Genomic DNA, 13,682 nt, shown 5'->3' with positions numbered 1-13,682 from the left:
GATAACGGGAACGAGGCGCGCCGACGGCGTTTCGCAGGCATTTCTCCAGCGTGGTCGACATGTGGAGGACCAATAGTTGAGATTCGCATCCGCATCCCATAGGCTGAGAACATCGTCCACGGTACCTGGAGGTCCTCCTGTCTGTCTGCTCCTCCACCAAAACAAACTCCTCGTACAGAATACTGGACCTGGAATGAACCTGATTCTGACTGTGGTTCTGATAATCCAGCCCATGGCAATTTATTGTAGCTGCATATATATGTATACACCACCACACACACACACACACACACACACACACACATATATATATCTACTATATATATATATATATATATATATATATATACAGGACTGTCTCAGAAAATTAGAATATTGTGATTAAAGTTCTTTATTTTCTGAATGCAATTAAAAAACAAAAATGTCATACATTCTGGATTCATTACAAATCAACTGAGATACTTCAAGCCTTTTATTATTTTAATATTGCTGATTATGGCTTACAGCTTAAGAAAACTCAAAAGTCCTATCTCAAAATATTAGAATATTTCCTCAGACCAAGTAAAAAAACAAAATTATAACAGCAAAACAAAGTCAAACATTTGAAAATGTCCATTAATGCACTCAGTACTTGGTTGGGAATCCTTTTGCATGAATTACTGCATCAATGCGGCGTGGCATGGAGGCAGTCAGCCTGTGGCATTGCTGAGGTGTTATGGATGCCCAGGATGCTTCATAGCGCCTTTAGCTCGTTTGCATTGTTGGGTCTGGTGTCTTTCAGCTTCTTCTTGACAATACCCACAAATTCTCCATGGGGTTCAGGTCAGGGGAATTGGCAGGCCAATGGAGGACAGTAATGCCATGGTCAGTACACCAGTTACTGCTGGTTTTGGCACTGTGGGCAGGTGCCAGATCATGCTGGAAATGAAATCATCATCTCCATAGAGCTTTTCAGCAGAAGGAAGCATTGTGCTCTAAAATCTCTTGGTACACAGCTGCATTTACTCTGGACTTGATGAGACACAGTGGACCGACACCAGCAGCTGACATGGCTCCAAACCATCGCTGACTGTGGGAACTTCACACTGGAGTTCAAGCAACTTGGATTTTGCTCCTCTCCAGCCTTTCTCCAGACTCTGGCGCCTTGACTTCCAAATGAAATACAAACCTTGCTTTGGTCTGAAAAGAGGACTTTGGACCACTCTTCAACTGTCCAGTGCTTCTTTTCCACAGCCCAGTCAGACGCTTTCTCCTGTCTTGAGTTCAGAAGTGGCTTGACCATGGGAATACGGCTGTTGTAGCCCATTTCCCGACACGTCTGTGAACAGTGGCTTTGATACCTGGACTCCAGCTTCAGTCCACTGTCCTGAAGCTCCCCCAAATTCTGGAAGCGGCTCTTCTTCACCATGCTGTTCAGCCTGCGGTCATCTCTCTTGGTGTGCAGCGTTTCCTGCCACATTTCTCCCTTCCAACAGACTTTTTGTGAATGTGCTTTGAAATCGGCACTCTGTGAACAGCCTGCTCTTGAGAAATGTTTTTGTGTCTTACCCTCCTGATGGAGGGTGTCAATGATGGTCCTCTGGACAGCAGTCAGAGCAGCAGTCTTCCCCATACTTGTGATTTAGTTTACTGAACCAAGCTGAGTGTTTTTCAAGGCTCAGGAAACACTTGCAGGTGTTCAGTTATTTAGACGATTCAAGTGATAGTTAAATAGCCTACTAGTATACTTTTCATGATATTCTATATTTTGAGATAGGATTTTTGAGTTTTCTTAAGCTGTAAGCCATAATCAGCAATTTTAAAATAATAAAAGGCTTGAAATATCTCAGTTGATTTGTAATGAATCCAGAATGTATGACGTTTTTGTTTTTTTAATTGCATTTCAGAAAATAAAGAACTTTATCACAATATTCTAATTTTCTGAGACAGTCGTGTGTATGTATATATATATATACACATATAATATACAGTGTTGGGGCAGTTACTTTTAAAAAGTAATGTTTGCTCGTTACTCGTTACTTCTTAAAAAAATAAGTTCTTACTTTACTTAGTTACACTCCATGGAAAGTAACTTTTCCCGTTACCCGTTACTTTTTACTTTACTTTAATGTGCTCAACATTGTGCAGAGCCCCTTATCTGTTCCTTAATTTGTAGGCCCACATAAAGTTCTTAAATAGAGGACATAACAGATATTTCTGTTGTGCTCTTTATTTTACCAAACTGCACAAACAGAGAGCTGAACCAGAAAACCACTGGGCGACAACAGGCTTCAACTCCATAACTGAAGCCTCATGAAACAAACAATATCCAACAACACAGCCTCAATCTCCCACATATCTTATGGGCATTCATGTGAACAAAATATGAATGAGGATTTATGCTACAGTCAAAGTCTTTCATTAAACAGGCGACCCCAAAACTAGTGCAAAGTTAGTGCAAATCACAGCAGGCTCCTTAGGAGCAACATTATGAAAACCTCCAATGGATCATTTGTCTTAAAATAAAACAATGCCTCATCTAAATCCAAAGCAAAGAAGAACCTAAAGTGGCTTGATGTTGATGGCTTGTGTAAAGAAAAAAAACATTATATGACTTGGAGGCAATGACATTTTAGCCACAATCGAATTCGGCCCATCTTAAAGCGATACTTCAACATTTTGGCAAATTGGCCCATCTATTCGGTAGTCATTTAGAACAGCATACTTACTTTTTTTGTGAGGGCGAGCTGTTGTTTATTCAGCGGTGAGTCTGAGGAGAGCTTCACGGCGGACATACTGGAAGTGGACGGTACAGTTGCTTCCCTCGTCAAACTCATCAATCCAACACAATCCAACAACCCCAAAACACACTTTGGTGGACACGTTATAATCCCCACATTCACTACGCTGTGAAATATTAATGCAAAATTACGAGATTGAGCGTTTTTTTGCGAAGATTGCTGAGACGGAACTACTTACTAAACATGGCGTCTGGGCGTAGTGATCTCAAAAGAAAAAGTAGTTCCCAATATTTGCTTCAATGTCGTAATGCTACAATATTATTTGTTGGTGTTTCACAGCGTAGTGAATGTGTGGATTATAACGTGTCCACCAAAGTGTTTTGGGGTTGTTGGATTGTGTATTTGATGAGTTTGACGAGGGAAGCAACTGTACGTCCACTTCCATTGTGTCCGCCGTGAAGCTCTCCCTCAGAAGCACCGCTGAATAACAACAGCTCGCCCTCACAAAAAAAGTAAGTAAGCTGTTCTAAATGACTAGGGAATTGCCCTAGATGGGCCAATTTGCCAAAATGTTGAAGTATCGCTTTAAAGCTTGTTCACAGTGATGCAGACAGAAAGAGGAGATTAGGCACAGGCTTCAGCTATGCCTACGGCATGGGTGGAAGGCATTTTGTGTCATGGCCACAAAATGTGCGATCATATCTCATCAGGAGCAGTCTCTCAACGTCTGTCTGAAAGTGTTTGTTCTGGGGTAAGCGCCAGACCTCCCAGGCTGAACAGCCTCACTGCTGCACTGCATGGTGTGGGAGTCTTATATTTCATGAACACATCTTTCACACGGGGGAAACGGTTTGAGGACTTCCAACTCTGGTCCTGATCTCATGTACTCAAGCACCTCTGAGTCTGCAGTGAAGGACGCCACATCCTCCTCCTCATCAAAAGAGAAAAGCCCTTCTCGTTGGGACTGCTGGGAGTGGCGGTGGCACCGCCAGCTTCTTGGTTTTTATTCTCAGCCGGCTCAGCGCCGGGCGCAGTGCGACACTCCGCGACGAGCATCGCACGCGCCGCTTCTCTTCGCTCCACTCCCGACATCCATCTGACCTTACATTTTGGGAACGTCAAGGCAGCCACCAGCGCTTCCCTGCTCTCCAGCACAGGTGTGAAGGGAGTCTGGATAGCCGAGGAGAAACTGACACAGGAAACATAAGCCTTGTTTTCAGACGCACAACACGACCTGCTCTATCACAGGAGACATAATGAGACCTAAAACACCCAACCTGTCCATCAGACTGCCGTAGCAGTTCTAGTGTTAGCAAAATTAACCTTTTGAAGAAATATCAGTAAATGGAGAGGCATAAAATGATATGCCTTTATATTTCAATATATTTATTCATATAGAAATGTACATTCCTTTATGTTTTCACACACACACACACACACACACACACACATATATATATATGTATATAAAACTGGCTTACCTGTACAATTACACGTGGTAGGTCTGCTGTCATTTTCGACAGTCCATTTTGAAGAGCCAGCGTCCTTGACATCAGGGTTTCCAGGGTTGGTAGAAGGCTGCCATAATAAGAGTTATCTTCTCCCTGCAGGATATCCAGTGCCACTGTAAGGGGTTTCAAAACACTGCAGTATTCCTTTAGGAATAAATGTTCTCGTTCTGTTGGGGCTCTGATGTCCAGTCTTGAACAAAGTGTATTCAGATCTTGGGGCGGAACGTCACTGATACGGGACAAGGCGTCGTGGAAAGAATTCCACCTTGTTGATGTTGGCACAATTATTTTTTTTCCCACAGATTTCCTCGACAATCTCAGACGCCAAGGTAGAACGGCTTGCTTTTGTCCAAATGGCAACACACTTTGCCACTGCACTCCTGTGCACACGCTTTGATTCAGTGTTCGATGACAGCCGCTTGTCAACGTCATTACAAGAGATCAAATTAAGAGTATGCGAAGCACGCCTAAAATGCGGGGGCAGACAAAACTGGCCTTCTGTGGCCCCAAGCACCTCTTCCACATCTGTGAAAATCACACCTTGCTCTTCATCTTCCTCCTCCTCCTCCTCGTCAGGTGGCGCATACATCTTCAAAGCTTTCACAAAGTTAGATCCGTTGTCTGTAACTGTGGCGGTGATCCTGCGTGAAAGGCCAAACGCTGAGTGAATCTGTTCCATTTCTGGGCCTATAACATCATAAGTATGTCTGCCCTTTATTCTTTTGCATGCGATGGCAGCTTTCTCACGACTGAAGTTGCGTGGATTGATCCAATGTACAGTGATCCCCAAAAAACTCCTGTTATGGCTGGTCCATATATCCGCTGCGGTTGACACATACTGAAAAGTCTCAAACGTCTTCTTTAATTCATTCTCCATTTTTTCATAGCATTCATCCAGATAGCCCATAAAAGTTTTACGATCTGACCGGGGGCGCCTGTCTCCTGCCATCGGTATCTTGCCGAGTATATTTCTGAAAGTGGGAGACTCGGCAGTATTGACGGGCAACATTTCTTCAACGACGAACGAAGCAACAAATTTGTCCAACTCTTCTTTAGATACCTGGTGAAATTGAAGCCTTGGCTGCTTGTCTGGACTTGGTCCTTGTAGAACATCATCATTTCTCCGGGGATCTTGAGCTACAAGCTTCACGTTAGCATATTTAGCTTTTAAATGCTTTGCGAGGTTGGCAGTTGTATTAACGGCAGTGGACAAAAGTTCCTGGCCAGGCCACAGTTTACATCTAACACTCAGATTCCTCCCCTTGTTTTGGACGAGTTCGAAGTCGTGGGAATACCTCCATCCCTCAAAAGTCAGCGTTGGCGGCTTCTCCGTTGCCACGATTCACAAGCGTGTGTCACACGCCGTGTGGAACGACAGCCCGTGTGTATTGCGCAAGCGCGAAGCGGGGCTGCAGCGGTGTCACAGTCAATTCCGTCCGCAGGAGAACGTTCCGCTGAATTGAAAAAGGAACTACGTTTCTTTACCAAATTTTCAGTAGTAGCGCGTTACATTACTTTTTACCCGAAAAAGTAGTTTCGTTACTGTAACGCGTTACAAAGCAACGCGTTACACCCAACACTGCACATATATATATATATATATATATATATATATATATATATATATATATATATATATATATATATATATATATATACACATATATACACACATAGGGGAGAGCGGGGTAATTTGTGCCAAGGGGCAAGTAGTGCCACCCCTATTATTTAGAAAAGCGTAGTAGCTGTTGGTCATGTGACCACACGTTTCTGAAGAGGCGTCCATTCCGCTCATCTTGCAGAGAAGGGAGACACATGGCTGGAGAGGAAAGCACATTTAAGTTCAAAAAAACTGTTTTTGCCCTCCAAAGTAAAATTTCCATGGTTAAGGTTTTTTGATTGCTGTGTTTGAACAATTATAGAAAACTTTGAAAACATTTCACATGTTTTATTGCTTTAGTAAGCTACATCATGAGTCTGCACAGCTAACATGATGCTAGCTCAGAGCAGCTGGGGGAGGCATTTTTTTTCAAAATGGTGGGCCTGGGGTCATTTGTGCCAAAGGACCTGCCAGCGGCACAACTTAACCCAACTTATGATTATTTACTATATATGACTTTATTGTATATTATTGTTATTGTACATCTTATTCTTCCATTTGATCACTAAAACTATGAGTCATTCTTAATTTCAGATCAAAATCCATCATGTCACGCAGATACAAAAGGAAGACAGACAGGGCTCCAACTTTTAAAGTTTCTGAAGTGAAGTTATGAGAGGTCTGTTGATGGAAAGTCCATCTTCACATTTAGAGAGAATGATGAAGGAGGTGATGTGCTTAAAACATTTCCCACACCATAAAAGCGTGGTGATAGCAGTGACCAGTGGAACGTCCAGTCGGTCCAATCTGTGAAGACATGCAGATGCAGTCAGGTGCTCATTTTGGATTTTGGATTTTGTTCTTGGCAGGTGTTCATGTGGCGCTGGGCCTTGTTGAAGCAAATTGGCCTTTGATGATGTTAAAACTTTAAATAAGCATTAAACAAGTACTTTTGTATTGAATTTGTCTTGTTTTTATATGTCACTATCATTTGTGATATTAAAATGATCTTTTTCACTTCAGTTATCAGTGGCACAATTTACCCCAGTGTATTCTGACTAGTGGCACAATTTACCCCGCACTTGGGGTAAGTTGTGCCACAAAACCACTTTTTTTTCCAAAGCTATATTTCTCACACAGTTAATTTAAGATCCACAGTGACTGCTCCCAGGATGCACAGCGTCCTGAACTACATGAACATATTTTAGTTGCAGGCATTCCTGTAATCCCCTTCTGTAAAAGGCACTTTAAAGTCCGAGTTAAGCAGAAATAAATTTGTGTTCTGAGTTTGTCACACTGCATAAACATGTGTCATTAACCACTGAGCCAAATTTGAATGCTTAAAAAAATTGGCAAGTATATAAAATAAGGTCTCAAAATCATGTAAAAACCAGCGCTTCTCTCTGCTGTGAAACGCTGGGGGCGTGTCAGCTGGAAGCACTGGAGCCACGCCCACAGCGGGAGGGGAGCCGCCTCCAGCTGGGTCCGAGACGGACCAGCCCACCAGTTTGAGCCATCAGAGCCAGAACTGACCTCTGAGTCAGATGCTGAGGAGCTCAGCCTCGTTCCTCAGTCTCCATCAGAATGATCATTTATGTGTTTTAATTGAACAGTGGGATTCCTCCGGTCCGCACCAGCTCTCAGCCAGCTGCCCGGCGCCAGCCGAGTCGACCCACGGCTCCGGGCGGGGGAGCCGTGGGTCCGCGGCGGGGGAGATCCGCGGGAAGGGCCCGGCGCGCGTCCAGAGTCGCCGCCGCCGGACCGCCGACCCGACCCCCTCCGAAACCGACCCGCCTTCCCGCGGCGGCGTCGGACACCGCCCCCGCGGAGGAACCCCCGCGACCCCCGGGGAGAAGGTCTCCCTGACCCGGCCGCGCCTCGTGGCGCGGTGGCGGGCCCGGGTGAGCCGACGCCCCCCGGGGACGAGGGCAACCCGCGAGGCGGGCGGCGCGGGTGTATTTAGCTCACGGCAGCGTTCCCCTGCACACTGTGGACCCAGGGAAGATGCAGGAGCGGCGTGGAGGTGACAGGCCTGGTTAGCTGGCTGGCTGACTGGTTAGCTAGCTGCAAACTGTCGTACGAGACGCTATCCGAGACTCGAAAGCTAGCGGGAAAACCACCGATGCTAATACGCTAGATGTTTTTATATCGCTCAGCATCCGGGGGGCGGGTTTATGCTAATGAGGGCCGCGTTACGTAACGCGGCCCTCATTTCTGACCCGCCCATTAAATCCTGAACACAGAAGCGGTGAAAAAAGTCTGTGAAGTCTACCTCCAACATTAAATCATAAATGGAGGAATGGCTTTTATATGTTGTAAAGAAACACATTTATGACTTGTTTAAGGTGTTTAGAAGAAAATGGCTGATTTTGGTTAAAGCTCGGGTTGGCAATTTGAATGAGATACATTTTTTTAAATACTGGTTAAAATGATCTTTATGACCCGATGGGAAACAATTCATAGCGTGTTCTTAAAGTAGTTTGGAAAATATCCGCTATCTACAGCAGGAGTAAAACGGGAAAAACAGCAACCAATCGTCTTGACGGGACACCTTTTTTTAAACCAATCAAATCCCTTCGCCGTTCGACCTGCCCCCTGCGCGTACATGTCAATGGCGTGCACTGACCCTGGTTCAGTGCAGCGTAGAAGGACGGAGCGTCGTTGCAGAATGGCGGAGAAGAAGGTTTGGGGCTTTACTTACCGGTGAGTGCGCCATAACTTGGCGTAGTGCAAATAAAGAAAAACGAAGAAACGAAGCGCTGAGGACAGGTTACGCCAGGGACGCACTGGACGCGGAAGTGCTGCGCGCGGAACGTCTCTGCGTCTCCGCTCCCAACGGAGCTCCTCCAATGGGGCGGGAGCTGGGCGGAGCCTTGGGAGATGCTACATTCGTGCTACATGCTAGTTTTCCAAGATCGCCAACCCTAGCTTTAACTCGGACTTTAAGTAAAAATTGGCACTACTTACCCCACTCTCCCCTACAGGAGGTCGGGGGTTCGAATCCCGGCCAGGGCGTATGGTAGTCCAGTTGGGCCCTTGGACAAGGCCCTTAACACATACATGTCCACACCTCAGCATGAGCGAAGCCATACATGACAGAGTCATACCGGCTCGGACGTCGCCAGGGTCAACAAGAAGAAGCTAAGAAGCTAACTGCACTCCATGAACGCCTTGCAGCACAAATGAACCAGCTGCTAATATCAGGGACCCCCCAGAGTGGCTAACCCAAGGTCGGACAGTCCTCATCATGAAGGACACCCAGAAGGGAACAATACCATCAAACTACCGGCCTAGAACCTGCCTCAGCACCACATGGAAACTCCTATCAGGCATCATAGCGGCCAAGATAAGTAGGCACATGGATCAGTACATGAGTAAAGCACAGAAAGGGATTGGCAATAACAGCAGGGGGGCCAAACACCAGCGACTGGTTGACAGGGCAATCGCCCAAGACTGCAAGGCCCGCAGCACCAACCTGTGCTCTGCCTGGATTGATTACTAGAAAGCCTCTGACTCAATGCCACACGTGGATACTGGAGTGCTGGAAACTGTACAACATCAACAGGACTCTAAGGAGCTTCATTCAGAACTCAATGGGGCTGTGGAAGACCAGTCTAGAGGCCAACTCAAAGCCAGTGGCACAGGTGAGCATCAGATGCGGCATATACCAAGGTGAGGCCCTGCCCCCCCTGCTGGTCTGATAGGCCTGAACCCCCTCAGCCAGATCATTACCAAGAGCAGCTTTGGATACCGGTTCAAGAGCTCAACTGTCAGCCACCTCCTCTACATGGACGACATCAAACTGTATGCCAAGAATGAGCGAGACATCGACTCCCTGATCCACCTCACCAGGATATACAGCAATGACATCGGGATGTCATTCGGACTGGATCAGTGTGGACGAATGGTATCTAGAAGAGGGAAGGTGATCACAACTGAAGGAGCTGAATTGCCTGAAGGGAACATAACAGATGTGCAGGACAGCTGCAAGTACCTGGGGATCCCACAGGTAAAAGGTAACCATGAGGAGGCAGCTGGAAAGTCAGCCACAGCCAAATACCTACAGAGAGTAAGACAGGTCCTGAAGAGCCAGCTGAACGGCAAAAATAAGATCCAGGCCATAAACACCTACGCCCTACCAGTAATCAGATACCCTGCTGGCATAATATCCTGGCCACTGGAAGAAATGCAGGCCACTGATATCAAGACAAGAAAGCTCCTTACAATGCACGGAGGGTTCCACCCTAAGTCCAGCATACTGAGGCTCTACACCAAGAGAAAGGAGGGAGGTCGAGGACTAGTGAGTGTCAGAGCCACGATCCAGGAGGAAACCAAGAGCCTCCATGAGTATACCAAGATGGCCCCCGGTGATGATCTGCTGGGTGAATGCCTCAGACACCAAAAGCCCAGTAAGGAGGAGCCAGAGGAGCTATCATGGACAGACGAAGCCCTGCATGGCATGGACCACCCACACATTGAAGAAGAAAACATACCAGAGGCTGGAAAAGGCTGGACTGAAGGACAGCACAGAGGCACGAATCATGGCTGCACAAGAACAGGCCCTGAACACAAGACCAGCAGAGGCCGGGATCTACCACACCAAACCAGACCCCAGGTGCAGACTGTGCCAAGAAGCCCCAGAGACAGTACAGACCATCACAGCAGGGGGTCAGATGCTGGCAGGCAAGGCAGACACGGAACGGCACAACCAGGTAGCGGGCATCGTGTACAGCAGGGGTACTCAACTTTAGAGGCCAGGAGGGCCACATGTAAACCACAACAGAGGCAAAGGGCCACAAATTATTGTTCACATATATTTGTAACACTTTATTCACAGTTTTTACTACTGCTGTTCAATATCATGTCTTCTTCATCATTTTAATGCATTTCAAATCATCATGGAATGTTTAACCAATATCCTCAATTTGAGTAACAAATACAGGGTAGTGCCTATGTTTCCAACGAGGTCAAGTGTCCTCCAGCTGACGTTCCATTTCCACTGAATAGCTTAACAATGATTACATTAATAACGTTTCCAGAACATCGTTCAGTGTGGAACAACACAAACAAAACAACAGCAATATATTTTTCTTTTTTCTAGTGAGAGCTCTGGGTCTGCATTCTGTTCTCAAGTGCTTTCAGGTCTGAGACAGTCTGCCAAATGTCTGTCAGTCAGACAGGAACGCTGCTTTGATTTTATGATTCCCACGACAGAAAAGCCGCTTTCGCACACGTAAGTAGATCCAAAGCAGGTCAGGATTTTCTGAGCACACTGGGTTAATGCAGGGTCGGTGTTCTTTGGAACACAGGACATCCAGAACGTGTTGACGCTCTCCTCCTTGTGTCTTTGTTTGAGGATGTTGTTGTGCTGCAGTTCTACGAGTTGCTCCTCAAACAGCTCTTTCCACTCCAGATGGCTCAGGTGTCACAGCAGCTGAAGTCTCCTGGACATTGCAAGCAAATGGATTCTCTGTGAATGCCAGCACGGGTTTCAAGGACTTAATGTCTGTGAACCGAGAGGAAAATTCCTGTTTTAATTCTGTGAGGTAGGCACAGAATGGGGTGGGTGAAAATGAACCTGGCTGTGACATTTGGGACAGAACAGGAAAGTGTGTGAAATTTCCAGCCTCAATCTGCTGCTCAAACAGGCTCAATTTAGATTGAAATGCAGCCACATCATCATCATTATAGGCAGAATCTTTTGTTTTCCTTGAAGCTTAACATTGAGAGAATTCAAATGACGCGTTATATCAGTCAGAAAAGCCGCGTTGTGGATGAAAGAGTCATCTTCCAGGGCTGCCAGTAAATCATGTCGGCCTTTCTCTTCCAGAAATATGCGCACAGCTGGCAGCAGTTCCATGAAACGATCGAGGACCTTTCCTCGACTTAGCCACCTGACCTCAGCGTGCATTGCCAAGTCAGTGTATGCACTTTGAAACTCTTCCACCAATGAACGGAGCTGCCTGTGTTTCAATGCGTGTGGAAGAATGAAGTTGACTGTTCGTGTCACAGAGTCCATTGTCACTTTGAGCTCTCCGCCTCTCAGCTTGCTGCACAGCTGCTCTTGATGCAAAGTGCAGTGATACGAGAAGAAGTTCGGCATTTGAGAATCACTCCTGAGCAAAGCAATTAATCCTTTCTCCTTTCCTACCATGGACGGGGCCCCATCAGTAGTCACAGAAACCAGCTTTTTCAGGTTGATGTTTATTCCAGGTCCATGAAAAATTGTCATCAGCGCAGAGTGAATGTCCTCTCCCTGCGTTTGGCCTGTTCGTGGCAGCAAGGCCAGCATTTTTGCAAATTTGTCCCCTTTCAGAAAGCGCACCCACACTATGAGCTGCGCAGTGTCTGCACGGCCGGTGGATTCATCCAGTGCTAAACTAAAGTACTCTGCACTTTCAGTGTCTTTTAGTAACTGTGTGAAGAGATCGTCTGAAATCACCTCAACTCTCCTGGTCACGGTTGAATCAGACAACTGCAGCTTCGAGATCTGTCTGATGATGTCGTCCTTGTTCTTGAAATCCGAAAATAATGATTCTGCACAGTCCACAAATGTATTCTTGAGAAATTCCCCCTCTGTAGCAGGCTTCTTGGCTTTCGCGATATTCCAGGCGATTTTGAAAGACGCCTCTGTGATGTTGTCACTGCTTTGAACGACACTGCCAAACATGGACTGCTGGGCTTGAACCCACCTCGCAACGTTTGGAGTTTGTTCCTCCGGAGACCGCTGTCAGGCGGATAAGCATCTTTGAAGTCCGGGCGAAGCTGTTCGTGGTGCCGTTGTAGATTCGCTCGTTTTGGCACAGCAATTGTTTTTGACAATGAGACACATCGGCTTCCCATGTATCTCCGCAAAAGCAAACTCCATCGTCCACTTTCCTTTTTTTGGTCGCCATCATTAGCTGCCGTGCCGCCAACTCACACTCCCGCATGTATGACCTTCTTCTTCTTTGGAATAATGGCGCGTGGCGACCAACAACTTAGGTGCATACCGCCACCTACTGTATGTGTTGAGCATCTGCCTTACATTTACCTCTAAAAATAATTTCACGTTCATAACCAGGCATGTCGGGGCCACAAAATAAGAGCCGGGCCGCCTCTTGAGTAGCTTTGGTGTACAGGAACATGTGTACCGAGTATGGACTGGAGGTCCCAGGGTCCAGATGGGAGACACCTCCAAAGGTGGTCCAGAACAATCCAGCCAAGATCCTGTGGGACTTCCAGATCCAGACTGACCAGCAGGTGACGACCAATCAACCTGACATAGTGGTGGAGGATGAACAGCAGGAGACAGCTGTGGTGATAGATGGAGCAATCCCAAGAGATGGAACATCAGGAAGAAGGAGCAGAGGAGCTGGAGAAGCACCAAGGACCGAGGGAGGAGAGAGAGAGAGAGAGAGAGAGAGAGAGAGAGAGAGAGAGAGAGAGAGAGAGAGAGAGAGAGGGAGAGAGTGCGGGGCGTGAAGACAACAGTGATACCAGTAGTGATCGGGACACTGGGAGCAGGAACCCCCAAGCTGGGAGGATGGCTCCAGCAGAGACCAGGAACAACATCTGAGAGCTCTGTTCAGAAGAGCACAATCCTAGGACCAGCTAAGATCCTGCAGAACCCTCCAGCTACCAGGCCTCTGGTAGACCCTGCAGAACCCTCCAGCTCCAGGCCTCTGGTAGACCCTGCAGAACCCTCCAGCTCCCAGGCCTCTGGTAGACCCTGCAGAACCCTCCAGCTCCCAGGCCTCTGGTAGACCCTGCAGAACCCTCCAGCTCCAGGACTCTGGTAGACCCTGCAGAACCCTCCAGCTCCCAGGCCTCTGGTAGACCCTGCAGAACCCTCCAGCTCCCAGGCCTCTG

The sequence above is a fragment of the Salarias fasciatus genome, chromosome 13 (assembly GCF_902148845.1).
Source record: "Salarias fasciatus chromosome 13, fSalaFa1.1, whole genome shotgun sequence".
NCBI classification, from domain to species: Eukaryota; Metazoa; Chordata; class Actinopteri; order Blenniiformes; family Blenniidae; genus Salarias; species Salarias fasciatus.
Note: the sequence above shows the minus strand (reverse complement) of the source record.